Below are 21,202 nucleotides of genomic sequence, written 5' to 3'. Positions count from 1 at the left end.
AGTGAATCTGCCCAAAGGCCAGTGTCAATGGTTCAAACTGCCTTTGTTTGCTAGTCATGGTTCCAGTGCATTTTAAGTGAATACTTACCTGTTCCTATGCCAGGGTCACAAACTCAAATGCCTAACTGGTCCAGGGAAGCAATTGTAAATGAGTGGAAAGAACTGGAGGAGAGTGTGGCAAACTGGTGGGCTTGTATCCATCCAAGGGCAGACAACTTCCAGAACTCCAGCAGACTGATGCCAAGTAGGAATATGGAGCTATTTTGCCATGTCTCCCAATTTTCAAGAGAATCAGAAATCCAGATTTTTGCATGCAATTCCTTCTTCTTTCTTTCTTTCCTTTTTAAATGTCGGCTCTCTGATGGCCCAACAAAACACATTTGCAAACCAATTCTAAATTTACTTTCACCATCAAAAAATATCCCATAATTTGAACATTAGTGAAGATTTTGGAACCATAGCTTTTATGAATATCAAGAGCTCACTATTCAATATTTTGAAAAGGTTTGATTTAGTTGAAATATGTGACTGCCCTTTAACAGCAGGAATATAATGAAGGAAAGGAAATAAGTGTGCTAAGGAGTTTTACTCTTGGGGTCAGAAGCTGGAGTAGGAGTTTCTTCAAAGAATCACTAAGATGAACTTTACAAAATAGGCATTCAATGCCACGGGTACGTAATCCTGTGCCAAGCAGAAATTGTATTTTCTATGCTGTGCTTTATCATTACTCACATTCTTTTACTAGCCTGAAAATCATTTTGGGAAACAACCCTACAATTGTTGAAAGTAGATACAATTTTCCTAAAGTGAAACAATTTGCCATGAAAATCTTTTTATCCAAGGGCCAGAGTTGCCGTATGACAGCTGAGGTGTTTACTGTCCCCTCCCAGTTATCTAGAACCAGGCTGTTGGATTTTCATATGAATTCTCTTTTCCCTTGCGTACCCTTTGACTATTTTATTGCTCAAACCCCTGCCATCATAAGTCTGGCAGATAAAATGATAGGATGTGGTTTTACAAGCAATTCTTTTAAGAGTCAAGTTGAGAGGTTCTTGGAATCTAAACCTTAATTTGAAGTTAGGGTTTTGGCATTTTCATTTATATGTTTTCTTGCCAATCCTGCTTTCATTTTAGTAGCTGAGGATGACTAGAATTTGTGTTTCTTCTCTTTCCAAAACTCCCAACATTTTTGGTGTTTTGCCTTGAGAGGAAAAAAAAATGCCAATCTTTTTATAAGGGAAGCAACAAGATAAACGATGGATATCAAGGAGGGTTAACCAAAGGGTGGGTAGGTGGAGGAACCAGTGATGTCCTTGACAAATCACTTTGTATCTCTAGACCTTAGTTTCTTCCTGTAGAGAATGAATTAGATTGGCAAGATCAATGCTTTTCCTCACTGTGCGCTCTTCCAGACTCTCTGCTGGTGTGCTTTTAGTAGTTTCTTCTATGCATTATAAAGGATCAAGCAGTGCCTTTATCAGTCAAATCTTGCCCAAATGAAATCAATCCTATTTTAAATAACTCCCAGAGTTCAGGGCTCCACTAGGAGTTTTGGGTAGATATTGGTCATGAAGGGGGAAAAAGTTAAGAAAAGAGTAAAAACAAAAACAAAAACAAAAACAAAACTCTGATGAGCTGGTATATTATCCCTTTGAATTAAGTGTAGCTGATGGAGCAAAATAATTAGTGTTTTCTCCCTCCATAGTCTGGAAAAACATGGCATGGACTAGGATCTTTCCATCATGTTAATGTCTTAAAGTGAAAGCAAATGGTATTATACTCTAGGTAAAAACAACCACAAATAGATTTCCCAGCTCTTCTTTTTATCCCTGAATAATTGCAACCTGTGAGGTCAAACACAGTTGAAAGTTAACCACAAGCATTTGGGTTTGTAGTGAATACTTTACAAAAGGAGTTTAATAACCTATTTCTCAGCTGAAGCCAAGGGATTGGATGACATGATCATTCATGACCCCCCTTGTCAAATGCTATGATTAAATCTTTTGGAAGAAACTTAAGAGACACATGGAATGTCATAGAAAATAACAAAACCTTCTTACTATAGATCAGCATAATTCTAGTATTGGTTGTGGGATTAATAGGAGGGGAGGGAAGAACAAATTTTTACTGCGTGTACTGTTCCATGAGCTGGAAAAACGGGTGAGTAAAAATATGGGTGAATAAAGACATCTTGCTTTTATGTATTCTATATTTCACACACACACACAATGCTTCAAAAGAGGAATAAATCAGAATAAAGGCATAGAGCAATGGCAGGAGTCCTGTTTCAGGTGTCAGAGGGCATTAAGGCAGAGACTTAAATGAAATGGAGGAAGAAATCATGCCAAGTTCTAGGAGAAGAACATTGCCAGTCAAAGAGCAGAGAGTACACAAACACCCTGAGAAAGAAAATGAGATTGACGTTCTCGAGGGGCAGCTAGAAGGCTCATGTAACTGGGGTGGCAAGGGATGGGGGTGGCAAGAGATCAGATTGAGAGCAAACAAGTGATCTGGGGCCTTGTGGTAAGCAGATCTGACATGTGGCATTTCATCCCGGGTGTGTAGGGAAAACTTCGGAAGGTTGAATAAAAGCTGGTGATGTTTATGTCTAAAAGGTTGCGCTGCTGCTTGTGTGAAGAATAAAATCCAAGGAGGGCAAGAGGGGAAACAAGGAGATGAGCCAGGAGCCGCAGTAGCAGATGGTGGCTTAGGCTAGGACAGCCCAGCAAGGTGTAAGAAAGAGGTGGTCAGATTTGTGGCATATTTCTAAGTTGGAATCAAGGGACCTGTTGATGAATGGAAAGAGGGTGTGAGGGAAAGAGATGTATATACCATGCTGACCTGCCCATCTTTGGCCTGATCAAATGTATGGAAGCATGTACAGGGAGGGGAGAACTTGAAGAGGAATCGAGACCAGGGAATCCCGAGTTAAGTTTGAGTTCAATTTGCTTGTGAGGTATCCAAGTGAAGACACTGAATAAATAGATATCTGAGTCTGGTGTTTTGAGGGAAGGCTGAAGCTGGAGATAAAAATCGGGCACCATTAATGTATAGATCATACTTGAAGCCACCGGCTTAGATGGCTTCTTGAGAGAGCGTGTGGAAGGAAAACAAAAGACTCTGACTGAATCAGTCCTGTGGATCACCAGCATTTGGAGGTGGAGAGATCAGTGTGTGGAGAGGAGACATGAGTGAGCCCTCTGCCTGTTGTCTTATCCTGTTTCTGGGGAGTATGTCTATATAATCCAAAGGAAATAGATGCAGTTTAGTAAGATTAAATTCACTGTAATGAATTAGAAAATCTCAGAAGTCTAGGGTGCCTGGGTGGCTCAATTGGTTGAGCATGGGACTCTTGATTTCAGCTCAGGTCAAGATTTCAGGGTGGTGAGATCCAGCCCCACATCAGCTCTGTGTTCAGCGAGGAGACTGCTTGAGCTTCTGTCTTTCCCTGTGCCCCTCCCTTGACTTGTGTGCTCTCTCTTTATCTCAAATAAATTAATTTAATTTTAATGTTATGTTAGTCACCATTTAGTACATCATTAGTTTTTGATGTAGTGTTCCATGCTTCATTGTTTGCATATAACCCCCAGTGCTCTATGCAAGTGCCCTCCTTAATACCAACTACCAGGCTCACCCATCCCCCACCCTTTCCCCTCTAAAACCTTCAGTTTGTTTCCAGAGTCCATAGTCTCTCATGGTTCATCTCCCCCTCTGATCCCACCCGCTTCATTTTCCCCTTTCTTCTCCTAATGTCCTCCAGGCTATTCCTTATGTTTCACATATAAGTGAAACCATATGATAATTGTCTTTCTCTGCTTGATTTATTTCACTTTTCATAATTCCCTCCAGTTCCATCCATGTCGATGCAAAAGTTAGGTATTCATTCTTTCTGATGGCTGAGTAATATTCTAGAGTATATATGGACCACATCTTCTTCATCCATTCATCTGTTGAAGGGCATCTTGGCTCCTTCTACAGTTTGGCTATTGTGGACATTGCTGCTGTGAATTTTGGGGTGCACGTGGCCCTTCTTTTCTCTGGATCTGTATCTTTGGGGTAAATACCCAGTAGTGCAGTTGCTGGGTCACAGGTTAACTCTATTTTTAACTTTCTTGAGGAAACTTTACATTGTTTTCCAAAGTGGTTGTACCAACTTGTATTCCCACCAACAGTGTAAGAGGGTTCCCCTTTCTCCACAGCCTCTTCAGCATTTGTTGTTTCTTGCTTTGTCAGTTTTTGCCATTCTAACTGGTGTAAGGTGGTATCTCAATGTGATTTTGGTTTGAATTTTCCTGATGGGTAATATGTTGAACATTTTTTCATGTGTCTGTTAGCCACTTGTATGTCTTCTTTTGAGGAATATCTGTTCATGTCTTCTGCCCATTTTTTTACTTGATTATTTGTTTTTTGGCTGTTGAGTTTGAGAAGTTCTTTATAGACCTTTGATACCAGCCCTTTATCTGTAGTGTCCTTTGCAGATATCTTCTCCCATTCTGTGGGTTGCCTCTTTGTTTTGTTGACTATTTCCCTTGCTGCACAGAAGATTTTTATCTTGATGAAGTCCCAGAAGTTCTTTTTTGCTTTTGTTTCTCTTGCCTTTGGAGACATGTATTGAAAGGGGTTGCTGTGGTTGATAGAGGTTACTGCCTATGTTCTCCTCTAGGACTTTGATGGATTCCAGTCTCACATTGAAGTCTTTCATCCATTTAGAGTTTATCTTTGTGTATGGTGTAAAAGAATGGTTGAGTTTCATTCTTCTGTATATAGTTGTCCAATTTTCCCAGCACCATTTATTGAAAAGACTGTCTTTTTCCCATTGGGTATTTTTTCCTGCATTGTTTAAGATTAGTTGACCATAGAGTTGAGAGTTCATATTTGGATTCTCTATTCTTTTCCATTGATCTATGTGTCTGTTTTTGTGCCAGCACCATGCTGCCTTGGTGATCACAGCTTTGTAGTGTAGTTTGAAATCAGGCAACATGATGCTTTGTTTTTCTTTTTCAAAATTTCCTTGGTGATTCGGGGTCTTTTCTGGTTCCATATAAATTTTAGGATTCTTTGTTCCAGCACTTTAAAAAACGCCATTGGTATTTTGATCAGGATGGCTTTGAAAGTATAGATTGCTCTGGGCAGCATAGACCTTTTAACAATGTTTATTCTTCTGATCCATGAGCATGGAATGTTTTTCCATTTTTTTGTGTTTTCTTCAATTTCTTTCATAAGTGTACTGTAGTTTCTAGAGTATAGATCTTTACCTCTTTGGTTAGGTTTATTCCTAGGTATCTTATGGTTTTTGGTGCTATTGCAAATTGCATCAATTCCCTAATTTCTCTTTCTACAGTTACATTGTTAATGTTTAAGAAAGTGACAGATTCTGTGCATTGATTTTTGTATCCTGCCACATTACTGAATTGCTGTAGGAGTACTAGTAATTTGGAGGTGGAATCTTTTGGGTTTTCTATATTAAGTATCATGTCAACTGTGAAAAGAGAGAGTTTGACTTCTTCTTTGCCAATTTGAATACATTTTATTTCTTTTTGTTGTCTGGTGGCTGTTGCTAGGACTTCTAGTACTATGTTGAACAATAGTGGCAAGAGTGGGCATCTTTGTCATGTTCCTGATCTTAAGGGAAAGGCTTTCAGCTTTTTCCTATTGAGAGTGATGTTTGCTGAGGGCTTTTCATAGCTGGTTTTTATGAAATTGAGAAATGTCCCTCTATCCTGACATTCTAATGAGTTTTAATCAGGAAAGGATGCTGTATTTTGTCAAAGGATTTTTCTGCATCAGTTGAGAGGATCATATTCTTCTCTCTTCTCTTATTAATCTGTTCTGTCACATCTATTGATTTGCAAATATTGAACCACCCTTGCATCCCAGGAATAAATCTCACCTGGTCGTGTTGGATAATCCTTAAAAAATCTCAGAAGTTTTTAACAGATCACTTTACAAATGTGTTGCTTAAATGATAGATAATCTCATTAAAAAATAAAATATAAATGGCCCATTGACCTAACATGATATGACATTCAGCTATCTTAGCAATAGAAAGAATGTAGCAGTAGTCTATGGAGTTTCAAGGTACTTAGCTCGATAATCATTTAGAAAATTCTATTTATTTGAATATTCCAAGATTAAGGTATAAATGTAAGTAATACAGCTGGGACTGGAAATTTTCCTTATTACACAGATGAGGTAAGACCTTGAATTGTGTTTGGTCTCAAGGTTTAAGAGACTTAAATTAAAGAGCAATTTAAAAGAAATGCAATTTAATAGCAAAACCCCAAATAATCCAATTAAAAAATGGGCAGAAGATCTGAATAGACATTTTCCCAAAGAAGACATACAGATGGCCAACAGACACATAAAATGATGCTCAATATCACTAATCCTCAGGGAAATGCAAGTCAAAACCACAATGAAATATCATCTCATAAATGGTCACTATCAAAAAGTTAAGATATTCTTCTTCTCCCTCTGCCTGCCTCTCTGCCTACTTGTGATCTCTCTCTCTCTGTCAAGTAAATAAATAAAATCTTAAAAAAAAAAGTTAAGATATGACAAGGATTGGCAAGAATGTGGAGAAACTGGAACGCTGGTGCTCTCTTGGTGGGAATACCAATTGGTGAAGCCACTCAGGAAAACGGTATAGAATATCCCCCCCAAAATTAGAAAAATAGGACTACCATCTGATCCCACAGTTTCACTTCTGGGTATTTATTTGAAGAAAATGAAAATGCTAACTTGAAAAAACATATGCACCCCCATGATCACTGCAGCATTGTTTATAATAGCCAACATGTGGAAACAACCTAAATGTTTGTATAGTTTGCAAAGTGATCACCACAGCATATCTAATTAACATCCATCTCCATACATAGTTACAGAATTTTGGGATATGAATGGGCAAAGAAATGTGCTATTTATGTACACAATGAAATATTATTCAGCCATAAAAAAGAATGAAATATTGTCATTTGCAAGAACGTGGATGGACATTGAGAACATTATACTAAATAAAACAAGTCAGATGGAGAAAGACAAATACCATAATGCCATATGTTCTCATATGTGGAATCTAAAACAAAACAAAGCAAAACAAAACAAAAAACTCATAGATACAAAGAACAGATTGGTGATTGCCAGAGGCAGGTGGTAGGTGAAATGGGAGAATGAGGTCAAAAGTTATAGACTTCCAGTCATAATTTAGATAAGTCATGGGACATAATATACAGTGGGTGACTGTAGTTAATAATCCTGTACTTCATATTTGAAAGTTGCTAAGAGAGTGTATCCTAAATGTTCTCATCACAAGAATAAAAATTCTGTAGCTATGTATGATGATGGATGTTAATTAGATTTGTTTTGGCGATCATTTTGCAATATACACAAATACTGAGTCATTATATTGTATATCTGAACCTAATATAATATTGTATGTCAATTATACCTCAATTTTTAAAAAAGAAATTCACATTAAAAAAATATTATCCCAGTGGAAACATGGCAAAGGATTTATACAGGCCAAAGGGAAGTACATTAGGATATATGCTGGCATTTGTAATCAAGTTAACACCAACTAAATGAAATACAAATTTTAATATTTTGAAGTAGCAATATTTTAAAAAATGAATGTATGTGTACTCGTATATATTATTGGTGGGAAAGTAGATTAGAAGAATTTTTCTAGACTGAAATTTCACAATCTGTAAATAGCCTTAAAATATTAAGATTTTTTTTGAGAACAAATCTGCTTCTAGGAATTTATCTTAAGAAAACATTCTGGGGCACCTGGATGGTTCAGTCAGTTAAGTGTCCAACTCTTGATTTCAGCTCAGTTCTTGATCTCAGGGTCTTGAGACCGTGCCCCACCTTGGGTGCATGCTAGGTCTCTCCCTCTCCCTCTGTGCCCCCCACTCCCAACTCACACATGTGCTTGCACTGCTCTCTTTCTAAAAAGAAAAGAAAAGATAAGACAAGACAGGAAAAGAATAGATTCTGTGTTAGGTGTTAAAATATTTATTGGAGCAATATTTGTAAAGGTGAAAAATCAGAAACAACTTAAGAATTCATTGGTGAGGATTGGTTAAATATATTATGATATGTGTATATGATGTGATTTCTCTACATTTTTTTTTAAATTTTTAAATTTTTTTAAAGATTTTATTTATTTATTTGACAGACAGAGATCACAAGTAGGCAGAGAGGCAGGCAGAGAGAGAGAGGAAGAGAAGCAGGCCTCCTGCTGAGCAGAGAGCCCGATGCAGGGCTCGATCACAGGACCCTGTGATCAAATTTTTAAATTTTTAAATTAACATATAACGTATTATTAGCTCCAAGGGTACAGGTGTGTGAATTGCCAGGTTCACACATTTCACAGCACTCACCATAGCACACATGTTTTTGAAGACTTTCATGACACAGATACTTGTTCATTGTACACTGTATGAAAAAGCAGGTTATGAAATAGTAAATGCATTGTGATAGTAACTATATATGCACGCACATGCCTATGTACACATAGAGGACAAAGAAAACACCTGAAAAGACTCCTACCAAAGCATTTATAATGATTTTCTGTCGGTAGCCAATTGAGGTGATTTTTAAATTCTCCAAATATCTTTTACATTTTCTAAAATTTCTATAATATCCATGTCTTCTTTTTACATTTAGAATTTTTAAAATATAGGGAGATTTAAAAGGGAGATTTAACACTCTCGGACACTTTTGTTTCCCTAATAATACTATATTATTATAAAATTTGTTCTCCTACTTACTAATATTGGGCTTTTGTGACTTAGAACCAAAGAACTTTTATAAGTGAAAGAATTTTGTGACTCATATGCAAAGGGTTTTCCTTTCTTCTCTCAACTCAATAGTGTGACGGTGATGTCATCTGCTGCTTAAGGACAGCTGTCATTGTACCACACTATATTGCTGTCATACAATATACCATAAGGAGAGAGTGAAATGTGGAAATAACTGGTAGTTAGCAGAGCTGAATTAGGTAATTCTGAATTTTTGGCATGGTCTTAAATGCTAACTAGTAAAAGACCGAGTAAATATGTTGGATCAATTATTTTCTTTTTATTATGCAGGTTTTAATCTGACAGTGCCAAAAGATGCAATGCCAAAAGACTTCTTAGTCCAGAAATTTCAATTCTCTGAACTCTCAGGTTTAATCTGGAAGTTGTTGAGGTAGGGAGAGCTAGGAATTTAGATGGCGTGAAGGTCCTTTTCTTTAATTAATTAATACAATCCACTTGGGGAGGTAATGTGAAAACATTGTAAAATTAGTTATAGATAATGATGAGGGTGAGGATTCACATAGAAAATGTTGAACTTCCATGGCAAATATATATATAGATATATATATGTCTATATATATATCTGTGTATGCGTGTCTGCTTAAATATTTAGTTGGCTAAAATTAATTTTTTTAAGTTTACACATGGCACGGATGTGAAATAACTTTAAGTATGCTTTTCAAGACAAGATATTTCTGGCCTTAGGACAATTGCATAATGACTCAAGAAAATAATATGAATAAGTGGTAAAGTAATGGAGGCAACCCCATATGTAATTCAAGCAAAAGGAAAACTACTTTTGTCAAATCACCTCTCACACGTGTTTCCCTGAATGACCCAGATAATTTCATGATACTTCATTCATTTGGACTATAGAGACCTGATTTTTAGCTTTTGGTTTCTATGGAGAATACAAGGAGGGGGAAAAAAACAAAGCGTAAGCCCCTTCCTTTACGGAATTTCCCAATGAAATTGAAAAGGGAGTAGCCTTGGGACACCTGGGTGGCTCAGTTGGTTAAGTCTATGACTCTTGATTTTGGTTCAGGTCATGATCTCAGGGTTGTGAAATCGAGTCCCAATGCCAGCTCCATGCTGTGCAGGGAGTCTGCTTGAAGATTGTCTCCCTCCAGGCCTCCCCCAACTCACACTCTTTCTTGCTCTTTCCTTCTGTCTCTCTCTCGAATAAATAAATCTAAAAAAAAAAAAAAAAAAGAAAGAAAAGAAAGAAGAGGAAGTAACTAAAAAGTTGTAGGGTAAACTGAAGATCTTAACTGCTGTCAGAAGTCCTCTGAAAGAGATATTTAAATACACTGAAGACAGGTTTTACATTTTTCTTATTTAGCGCCAAACTGTTTTCATTAGTTTTGGTGAAAGTAACCCAATGCAGGCATTATTTCTAATTTTAAAAAAGGCAAAATGTCTTTACAAGATTATAAATTAGTTTCTATTTTTAGAAGTTGCATTGCCAGATAATCCGGGTATTTTAGAATTTACTTCTCAAATGTAAAAACAGAATTTGAACCATACCATTGGTATGACTTCAGAATGTTCTTAATGACTGAGGCTAAGAAAGAGTCAACAAAACTTACAAACTCTTTAAACAGAGCATGAACCTTGATAGCATACGTCCTTGGAGATGGGCAGGGTGTGTGCCCTAATAATGTTTATTACTGATGTGGATGGAGTCTTTTAGGAGACACATGAGACTTTGTTGGCTGTTGTCAGAATGAAATACTTGAATTACCCCATCTAGTCTCTGATTGTTTACAATCTCCTCTCGAGGTGTCAGCGCGCTTGAATTGTACTTAAAACACATAAATCTCCCTTCAAAGGTAGCTTGAGAGTCTGAAGTGCAGCCGGGGAATTTTAAAAGGAAAGGGTAAGCCAGGCCTACTAGGTCCTCTCAAAAGTAGAGATTTCAGTTTGTTTAAATTACAGCACAATCTATACCAAAGAATCAAATCTTTATGATACTTTAGCCAAAGGAAAAAGTGTAGCTGCTGTCAAGTAAAAAAAGGAAAAAAAATTGTAATCACCAAAGACTCTTATTTATTTATTATTTGAGGTTAACGTGAGGATGTATTTGTGGGGGGTGGAGGTGGGGTCAGGGGTTTGCTATTCCACCACAGTCTCCAGAAACCAACCAACCAAGTCATTCAGACACCTTTAGTCATTAATCACACTGGCTTACTAGAATTTCTTACTGGCTCCAACTTGAAGAAAAGTAAAATTTGTGAGGTTCATAAAGACTATCTGCTTTGATTCATCCTTTAATTTCTAATTCTGTACTAAAAGCTGCAATATGTCAAACTGAGTTGAGTCCCATGTATTTTTTGTTTGTCAAGAACTATTCTGGTGCTTAATGAAGGCTGCTTTTGCTGATGCCTCAGTGCCTTAATTTCCTTGGTAACAGTAGATGGTTTCTGTCTTCTCCAGAAAATGGTTCTGTAGCCAGTGGTTTTTTAATTTTTTTTTTTAAATGTTTCTTCCTAGCCATTGAACGCTTCATTTTAGTTGGAAGCCTATTCTCTTTTGGCTTTGCTTGCCCACAAATCATCCCCCACTTTCTGACTTTATTGTCTTTATTAGAACAGTCTGGAGGGGAGAAGTAGAAATCAGCGTGCTGTGATCAAAACACTTATTTTGACATTTAGGTGAATGACAAGATTTTGATATCTGAAAATTAACCTAATACTTGAAAGAGCCTTTCACATAGTCAATACAAATGTTACCGTTCCCACCAGTGTTACACTGGATGATACAGTTTAATTAACATTTGCACATTCAGTCAAAAGCTTTCTCACTCACTGCTAATCTAAAACCTTTCTTTAGTCATTATTTCCTGAGAATCAGTGACACCCTGGCACTCAGGGAATAATTGACGTAACAATTATTTCTGGCTTATTTTTAAAATTTTATTTATTTATTTGAGATCGAGAAAGAGAAGGGGGAGGAGTAGAGGGAGAAGGAGGGAGAATCTAAAGCAGACTTCACCATGCTGAGCACAGAGCTGGGGCTCAATCTCATGACCCCCAGATAGTAACCCAAGCCAAAATCAAGAGTTGGGCCCTTAACCAACTGAGCTACCTAGGCATTCCAATTCTGGTTTAGTTTTAGCTATGATTGTAGAATAGAGACTGTGCTAATGCTTCTATTCTCAGCTTTCTGGCTTATGTATTTGGTCAAAGGTTGTTTCTCTTCAAGAGAAATGTGAGAGGATGGCCACTAACTATTGAATTTAAGTGAGGATTAGAATACAAAAACAGAAAACTGGTATACTGATTGTCTTTCCCACCCTATTATTATTATTATTATCATTATCATTATCATTATTATTATCATTATTATTATTTTGTCTCTTCACCATCTTGATTTATTTTTCCTGGAGAGTCCAAGATGGAAAGAAGCAGAGTCCATGAACAATTGTTTCCTATCTAATCAATTTTAATTTCTTTATTTTGCTTTATATTGCTTTATTTTCTTCACAATACTTGTTACTATCTGAAATTATTTCCTTGGTGCATTTGTTTGCTTGTTGAATCCCCTGCTCCATACCGAATGGAAGTTGCAGCATGTGGGGCTTCCTCTGTCTTACTCACCATTGATATCACCAGTGCTTGTAACAACCTGTAACAGTGCCTGGCCCACAAAGGGAATTCCCCGTGATCTGTTTAGTGCATGAGCAGCTGGCTATGTCACCAGAGTGTGAGGGGTCTAATTGAGAAATTAGAAGTTCTGTGGGTGGTGAAGAGAGACTTTCTTCCTAATTTTAAAAACACCTTATCTGATTTATTTGGAATATAATTTGACAATCAGAAGCTATAAGAATTACTAGAGAAATGCATGCTCAGGTAAGGGAAACCTGAAGAAGATATGTGGAGGGCACTCTGATAGCGTAACTCTGGCTTCTCTCTGCCCCCACATTCACTCTGCAATGGGGGAGCTGGAGTCACCTCTCATTGATGAGGTGGGAAGAAGATCAGTGCTTTCCCTTCTTCCCTCCTCTTATAAATGGGCTTCCCAGAGAGAACCTTCTTCTTTGCATTTCCATGTCATAAATCTAATAGAGGCTGGTCCCCACGCAGTACATGTGTCTAGAACAGAGAAGTCTTTCTAATTTTGAGGTTCAGTGTAATGAAGTTCACTTGTCCACTTTCTCTAACAACACCCTTATAAGGAATAAAGGTCATATTTTGGCAACTGTAAGATAACAATACCTCCATGGATGAAGGAGAGAAGTGGAATGATATTATTTAAAGTTCTCATACTATACTTGAAGTGATCTAATATTTTGAAGGTAGACTGTAATGAGTTAAAATGCATATTATAAACCCTAGAGCAATCACTAAAAGCAGAGATATGTTAGTTAATAGAGGAGATAAAATGGAACACAAGAAAATATTCTACTAAAATCAGTAAATGGAAAAAATAACCAAGAAAAATGAAAACAGATGAGAAAAACAGAAAACAAATAGCAAGATGATAAGCTCAAACCCAGCCATATCAATAATAACATTAAATGTAAAATGTCCATAAACATTGCATTAACAGGGAGAGGTTGTCAACATGGGTAAAAAAGATCAAGACCTAAATATATGTTACCTAGAACAAAAGTAATGTAAGTATAAGGAAAGATAAGTTGGAAGTAAAAGATACCCTGCAAATGCTAATCAAGAGAGAGACAGACTGCCTATTTTAGTATTACACAAAGAAGCCTATGGGACAAGGAATATCAGCAGAGATGATCATGAAAGAGTCAATTCATCTAGAAGGCAAAATAAGCCTAACATGTATGTTCCTAATGACTGAGGTTTAAGATACAGTATGCAATAAGTGGCAGAACTGAAAATAGAAACAGACAAATTCAATAATTATTTTTGAAGATTTCAGCACTTCCTAGTAATTGATAGAACACACCCAGAGGAAATCAGTAAGGATGTAGAAGACTTGAACGTTACCATCAGCCTACTTGACTTACATCACATTTATAGAAGACTACATCCTAAGAGGACAGAGTATATATTCTTTTGGAATGTACATAGAATATTTGTAAAGTTGGGCAGATACTGGGTCATAAAATAAATGTCAATAAACTTTAAAAGACACATCATACAGAACATATGATCCTAACAGAACTAAATTAGAAATCAATTACAGAAAAATATCTAGAAAATATAAAAACATATGGAAATTAAGCAGTGTAATTCTAAACAATCCATGGGTCAAAGAAGAGATTGCAAAGGAAATCAGGAAATTTTTTGACTTGAAAGAAAATGAAAACATTATATATCAAAATTGGTGGGATGCAGCTAAAACTGTGATTAGAAGGAAATTTATAAAAATAAATTTTAGGATCAGAAAAAATAAAAATTTAATCAATAAATTTTACCTTAAGAAACTAGACAAAGAAGATAAAATTAAACCCATAACATTTGCATACAATTTCAGGTGATCCTGGAATCTTTTGAGACCTGTCATAAATTCAGATTAAGAATCCCTGCTCCTTAAAGATTAATCCTAAATTCGTAACCCCATACCATATCTCTTTCTTGACCCCCAGAATGTCATATTTAAGTGATTTCAGGACATCTACAATTAAGTATTTCACAGACACCTGAAAATCAAAACTTGTAAGAAGTTGTGCTTTAACTGCCCCTTCTTCCTTTCTTCCCTCCACCTTTCCTTTTCTAAATCTAAGTCAAAGAATAGTGCCACCATTCACTCACCTGCAAAACCCTGGGCATCTTCCTCTCCATTCAGTCCTCTAATCAATTACTACATCTTGTTTATCCTACCACCCAAAATCCCTCAGATCCACCCATTTTTTTCCCCCATTCCTATTGCCACTGTCCTGGAGTGGGTCACTAACATATCTTTAAGTAGCTCATATATTAGCTTCCTAATTTATTCATTGCCTCCTGCACAGTCTGTCCTCTGACATTTCACCTTTAATAGGTAGTCAGGGTGAGATTTCAAAAAAAGTAATGTGGCCTTATCATACCCCTGTTTATAACCTTTCTCTAGCTTTGCTGTGTTCTTAGGGTTAATTCTTGTGCCTTGGCTTACAAGACCTTTCATGGTTGGGATCCTGCTTATCTCATGGACCTTGCGCTCTCCTCCTGTTGTGCTGTTAACCTTATAATGTTAACTCTCTAATGAACTTCTTCCTGTTTCCCTCAGTTTCAGGCTTTCTTCTTCTTCTAGGCCTTCCAGATGCTTTTCATTTTGTCTGGAATATTTTTCCCAATCCATTTCCCTTTGCCCTTCTCCCTCCACATTTTACTGGATAATTCCTACTCCTCTTTTAGACCTAGTTTAGCTGTCATTTCTGTATCAGGACCTCCCAGATCTTCCTCCTGCTGCCTGCTTGTCTTCATCTCCAAAGGATCCAATGTCCCTGCTAGGAATCTCACTGCATTTTATCATTCTGAATTGTAATTTCTGACTTGTGAATCTCCCCTACGAGGCTGCAATATAATGATTGTTCTTGTGGATAAAAGCAGGTGTATTGTTTTTGACAATCCATGGTAATATATGAAGGATTCTGGAATTCTTAATCACCTTGGGAAATAAATGGTAAAAATAATGTAAGCATAAAGTAAGAGTGATAGACATTCAGTGAACATTTGTATACTCAGTGTACATTATCTGTGCTTTTATGTTGTCATACATCATTATCATAACCTATGTTCTTATTTTTTTCCTGTCCCACTGACAAGGAAAATGTAATTGTCTTGTTAATAAGTGTTGGCGGTGTGTTGGACAGATGATGAAGAGAAATTAAATGTTATAACTTTCCCTCAATATCCTGTGTATTTAATTATATTTTCTCTTCACTGAGCAGAATTTTGATCATAGGGTTATGGGTATTTGGTTGAGAATCTATAATATAAAGACCTCAGCATCCCAACCGAATGCAAAATTGATGGGCTTTTGACTATGCTAAGTCATTTAGCCTGCCTTTCATTTTTGTATTAAGTTGTAATTGCCCATTCTCTTCTGCCCCTTTGCTAAGAACATTTAAATCGTTAGTACTAAAATTACACTATGCTATCACCAAATGTCCAACCCCAGATCCTTATTAGGCTAATAACAGATTCATTAGAGATTAGAAGGGGTCAGTATGCCCTTTTGGCATGGCTTTCGTACACTGCACTCTACTTTGGTGGAAAAACAAAATCATTAAAATAACGTTATGCACGAATAGTCATTAAACCATGTTATAAACATTTGGCTGGGGTTGGGTGTATTTGTTCATCAAGTTGTCCCGATAAAAGTGGCAAAGAATTTTGGGATACTTTAAAAATAACCTACAATCGTGTGTTCATTATTTTTGTTTTCTTTATAACACTGTAGGAAGGAAATCAATAGTAAAGTAAATATGGTTAAGCATAGTCGAGCCATATTATTGTGTCGTCTCTTTTTTTTTTTTAAAGATTTTATTTATTTATTTGACAGACAGAGATCACAAGTAGGCAGAGAGAGAGGGGGAGGCAGGCTTCCCGCTGAGCAGAGAGCCTGATGCGGGGCTCGATCCCAGGACCCTGGGATCATGACCTGAGCCCACTGAGTCACCCAGGCACCCCTATTGTGTCATCTCTAATCATAAATATAACACATTTAGAAGTATTTTGCTCTTCCATAACCCTCGAGTTACAAGAAGGAAAAGAATTATTATACAGAAAATGAATTGGATCCAGATTTTATAGGCATTTATTGTCCCATGAATATATTATTCTAATAAAAGACTATTACCAACAGATTAAAGCTTTTATATTTAATACATCTGAGCATTATAATCTGATGTTGACTTTTATTATTATTATTTTTTGGTCATTCCAGTCAATGATTACTTTATTGATGTTATTTACTTATTCATTCATTTATCACATTTTTATTCATTTGGTGTATGTCAGGTACCGTGCTGTTGAGGTTCCAGAGATCAATAACATACAACCTATAATGTTAAGGGATAGAGCTATGGACAGAGTCTCTGGGTACTCTATGCATTTTTGTGTACCTACTGGGCTTCCTTCTCTGAGAGGAACTTTAGGTCATTTGAAGGGAACCTTTCTCATGGTGCCTCTCTCTAGAACCCTGTGGACCTGGTAGGAAAACGTCTAAGGCAACATCCTCTGAGTTGGATGCTGTCCCTTTAAAATATTCAGAGGACTCGATGTCTGGCACTGGGTCATCATTTTCCCTCAAATAAATACTTTATTTCCCTCAAATAAATACTTTAATCACATTTAAGTTTCTATTGATCTTTTAATTTAGAAAGAAGTTTCACTGATGCATTACGTTTGTTGTTCTGCAATGTCAAAGAGAATACTATCATTATGATTGGTACCATTTGTAATAAACAAAGAGGGAGAAGCGTACAGCAGTGCTGAAGATTCATAGTCCCTCTCCCCCTGACGTGGGCTGGTATTGGGACACCACCTGTAGATTGGTTCAACCCCCATACCAACGGGATAGATACATTCTTTTGGGCTTTTAAAATTTCCTTACATTTTGTGACTTGAAAGTTTTTTTTTTTTTCCCTTTTTTCCTCTTGGGAATAGAAATATGTTTTCCCCCCATTTTTTACAGGCAAACCACTTCAATCGAACGTGGCTGGCAGCCATATGGTGGCGTATGAATCCAACAACTAATTTAGTAAAGAAAACTGCTTGTAACAAGTTCTGTATATGCCATCCCAGGTATTACTTTGATGATAAATGAGGAGGTGATTGCCAAGAAAATGATAGTGACATTTATAAAAAGGTATGTTCCCTTTAGTCATTTAATGATGGTCAAATTATGAGTTACCATCTATTTGAAGTGAAGTCTATGGCACTTGTAGGAGTATTTAACACTTTTTATATATAATTTTATAGCAAAAATATGGTGTTAATTTTCAAGCAGCTTACAATCTAGTAAACTTTTGAATGAGCGCTTGTATTACCCTTATCTGGAACTTCTAGGTCTAGACTTTGGGCTGACATGGCTTCCAGAACTGGCTTTATGACTATATTTCAGAACCTGTGTTTCTAGCCAAAACTAATAAGCGTAGAGTGGCTCAAAGATGGAGAAACAAAACAAAACAAAAACTGAATTAACTCAACATATTAGAATCTCATAAAGAGTTATTAGGAATTTAGGGCAATGGCTTATCTCAGTTTTTGTTTTATGTTACAGCCTATTGCTTTCCTGGATGGTTCCTTCTGCTCTGACACTTGGAGAATCAAAGCTCTAGCCAGATGGCTATCATTCTTCACATGCAGGGAGCATGTATGGTGTGTAGTTAGAGTTCTTTTCCTTGGGAATTCCTTGGCATCAGGAATGGATAAAAGGGAAAGCAAAAGTATTAGGGTATTTTGTGAATTTTATTTACACTTTACTGAAAAGTGACTGTTTAACCTCTGTCTGCCGAAATTAAACATGCCATAGCCATTCATAGACATGAGAAGCACACATCTGTAGCAACATGAAGACGGTAAGGAATATTTCCTCTGAAGAAATCTATAGCAGTTTGTTTTTATCTAATTTTATCAGCTACTTTCAGTAATGTTACTAGTTACACACTTAGATAATTTATTGAATGCACTATAAAATAAACTCAGTTGAATTTCTGAATTGAACTTGTCATCAGGTGCCAAAATTATAATGCAACTCAAATGAGTAGGATAGTAAAACTATGATGACAGCTGAAGAACTATCTAACTAAAATGCCAACAAGTTTGACTTCTGGAAGGAGACAGAAACAGTTCCCTAAAATATTTTACAAGATGTTGTTTGAACAACCATGGAATTGACAAATAAGATTTCTAGAAAAATCATAAAAATGTATGCCATTATATGTTCTGTATATGAAACATGGCAGTCACGTATGGTAAGGTCATATAATCACGAGGTCAGAGGTCAGAGAGAAATGAACTGAAATGTGTTCTGGTGCTGTTTCTTTTTGAGAAAGCTTTTATATGCACTCCAGTGATGCACAGGGGTACCAGTTTTGGAAAAGGGTTAAATGCTTAGACTACCATTCCTTCAGAGCTATTCTCTATGAATCTCTTGACTTTCAAAACTGTTCAGCATGGTGTGACTCTTTCAATATGTAGAAGTCATGGCATGATCCAGGAAGGTTACCAAAATGCTTGTACTTTTAATTTATTTTATTTTTATTTTATTTTTTTAGCTTGGCATCTAGTAATCCAGGGGCATTCACAAAACACTATGAATTCCTTGGAGAATACCCAAAATGTGCTACTTACATCAGAGGAGAGAAGCTTAGCAAAACTTTAGAAAAGTATTACAGTATGCAGTAAACATTAGTTTAATTTCTCTGTAAAAACCTGTTTCACACTGGTTATTTCATCTAACTTTGAATTTGAATTCAGACTTAGGGGCAGATGGTCAGATTGTATATTTCAAAATACAATTATTTTTTGTGGCTGCAGGGGAATGAGTGTTATAATGGGGAGAATTTCTAATATGGAAAAAAATGACCCACCACTGTATAATCTTAGTTGAATTTAAGTGATACCCAAATTTAGGATTTGTTCTTGACCTGTATTTGGTTTAAGCTCTTTAATTCTTTTATGGTTATTTTTTAATGTATAAAATGGAAAAAAATAATCACAACCTGCCTTTTGAGGCTCCTCTGAAAAGGAATAAAATGAAAAGTAGAAAAATCAATCTTGGTCAATATTTCTTTTAAGAAGCTGGCAGAACAAAGGGTGATAACAACATGATAACATGATAACGTGATAACGATAACGACATTGTGCCCAATTGCAGCCCCAATTCTTCAGAAGGCAGAAGGTAATTTTCAGTGAGTCTTCTGGACTTGTCACCTCTCAGTAGGAACTTATATTGAAATGGGTTAGAAGTCTACTTTAAAGGAATGGAGAAACATCGTCTTTCACATGCCATCAGAGTGATCTGTTTAAAAAGCAGAAATTATCGTTTTACCTCAGTGTTAAAAATTCCTCAGTGATTTCTCCACCATATTGAAGAAACGCATTGTATACACCATATTGCATGATGCATTTTTGATTATCCTTTTCTTAGTTTTGGCTGCCATCGTCCCAATATATATACCCCATACTTCACTTACACCACACTTCATGGAGCTTGCTGAATGTACCAAGTTCTCCCCAAGATTTCCTGCCTTTGTATATGTTGTTCCCTCTGCCTGTTGTGCCATATCCTCACCATCTTCCATCACCAACCTAGTGAACCTTTATTCAATCCTCAAAACTCAGTTTATATCACCTCCTTTATGTATCTCTTTCCTAACCTTCCAATTGACTAACAGAATGCTGTATTTGTTTTATGTATGACCCCCAAATACACTGTCAGTTCCTGAAGTTTAGGTGCCCTGTTCTATACACCTTTCTATTTCCAGAGACTAGCTCAGTGTTGCTGACTGGACAAATAAATAAATAGATGAAACTCTGATAATGAATTAGTATCTGTCTGTAAGTATCTGGAATTAGGTGCTAAAAATATATGGAAGAACTCCACCTTCCTAAGGTTTGAAAGTAACTGACAGATGGACCCAAGAATCAGGCACTTGAAGAGTCAAGTGATGGCTTTGTTAATGACAAAGGCTGGGTTAGAGAATGCGGCTTATGTATGTGGGGGTGGTGGGTTTCCTGCTAGAACCCAAGAATTAGACATAATATTCTCTGAGTCAAGGCAGTTCTGAACAGCTGCAGGCCTGGACAATGTAATTCCCAGTTTAGGTACAGAGACTTGACCACTAAGTTTATAACATGACCCAGAGTAGACCCCAAAACATGCATATGGTCAGATCCCAAAAAGAAAGAGCAAAGAGCTGATTTGTTTCAAACTTATCAGTCAGTTGAGTCAACATTTCTCCCTTAGCAAAAAATTAGTGTAAGGGTAGAGAGGTCTTATTTAAATGGATATCCTTCTACTTGAGAACATGAAATCAGGGCAAAAGAAGATCCCTGATTCTCCTTTTTCTGGTACTAAGAACAGTTGTCTTTCCATGTATCCTTTCTCTGTCAATGGCACTACCCTTCCAACTATCTAAGCGTAATTTGTGAAACACTATCCTAGTTTATAGCTCATCTCCCATAAAAAGCAATTGGCAATGTTCCTTCAGCCTATGTCTAGTCCCAGAACTAATTGTTGGTATCTTATCTTTTAATTGTTTAATTTATAAAAGTAGTAAGTGGTTACTTTGAAAATCACAAATTATTCAGACACATAAAAATAAACCTGCCTGAAGGTATCCTAGTCTTTGAGCATTTTCTCTTGTCTGAAGATAACCATTGGTCAGGCGTTTATCTTCAGACTTTTTCTAGGCATTTACACATATTTAGACATAAAGCTTTTTGAACTGCAAAGAACTGACAGACATTTTCCTATTTGTCATTTTATTTGCT

The 21,202-nt window shown here is 36.5% G+C and overlaps 1 long non-coding RNA gene across 1 annotated transcript in view; it reads left to right on the top strand.

The window, feature by feature from the left end:
- LOC116866749 overlaps positions 1-18,301 on the top strand; it is a 50,622-nt gene extending 32,321 nt beyond the window's left edge. The window contains exons 2-3 of the long non-coding RNA XR_004382454.1: positions 17,397-17,570; positions 17,985-18,301. This is a non-coding gene — a long non-coding RNA (uncharacterized LOC116866749). The remainder of the gene's footprint in view (positions 1-17,396; positions 17,571-17,984) is intronic.
- Positions 18,302-21,202: the final 2,901 nt, after the last annotated feature.

This window comes from Lontra canadensis, unplaced genomic scaffold (genome assembly GCF_010015895.1).
Source record: "Lontra canadensis isolate GAN:19392208 unplaced genomic scaffold, GSC_riverotter_1.0 scaffold10, whole genome shotgun sequence".
Lineage (NCBI taxonomy): Eukaryota > Metazoa > Chordata > Mammalia > Carnivora > Mustelidae > Lontra > Lontra canadensis.
Note: the sequence above shows the minus strand (reverse complement) of the source record. Positions and strands in the feature narration are given on the sequence as shown.